At 20.4% G+C, this 597-nt stretch overlaps 1 protein-coding gene across 4 annotated transcripts in view; it reads left to right on the top strand.

Moving 5' to 3' along the window:
• Positions 1-597, top strand: part of LOC107698307 (bombesin receptor-activated protein C6orf89 homolog) — a 7,063-nt gene that overhangs the window by 766 nt on the left and 5,700 nt on the right. The gene's annotated exons all lie outside the window — the stretch shown is intronic.

Raw genomic sequence — 597 nt, 5'->3', positions numbered from 1 at the left:
AATATTATGGATCATTTTTAAATAAGTTAGAATTATTTTTTTTTTTGAAAAGTCTTATGTATAAACACATGCATTGTATTATTACTGAAATTATATGTATAAATATATTCATATATATGTATCATTTTATATTTAAATTTTTATAATCTAAATAATAATAATTTTGCATGCACAATAACATGTATTGTATTATTCCTGAAATTTGATCATCATGATTATTATACTATCAAAATAAATTTTGAATATGTAGCATGTTAAAAATATATCAGTTGTAGTCTTAAATATCACTGCTATAATAATCATTGTATCATTTTATATTAACATTTTTAATAGATTGTCATTATTTTTATATTTACATTTATTTTTTTTTAAATTCTATATTTAAATAAATTAGTATAATATATAAAATGATTTTGTATATATATTCATTTTAAATTTATTATAATAAATAAATAAATATATATTAAACGCATAATAATTATATATGTATATAGTGTCGTATTTGGCTGTGCAGCGTGTGTCACAGGTGTGTCTCTGTGTGTGTGTGTGTGTGTGTGTGTGTGTGTGTGTCTGTCTGTTTGTCTGTGTGTGTGTCTC

The sequence above is a fragment of the Sinocyclocheilus anshuiensis genome, unplaced genomic scaffold (genome assembly GCF_001515605.1).
Source record: "Sinocyclocheilus anshuiensis isolate Anshui unplaced genomic scaffold, SAMN03320099.WGS_v1.1 scaffold2216, whole genome shotgun sequence".
Classification (NCBI taxonomy): domain Eukaryota; kingdom Metazoa; phylum Chordata; class Actinopteri; order Cypriniformes; family Cyprinidae; genus Sinocyclocheilus; species Sinocyclocheilus anshuiensis.
Note: the sequence above shows the minus strand (reverse complement) of the source record. Positions and strands in the feature narration are given on the sequence as shown.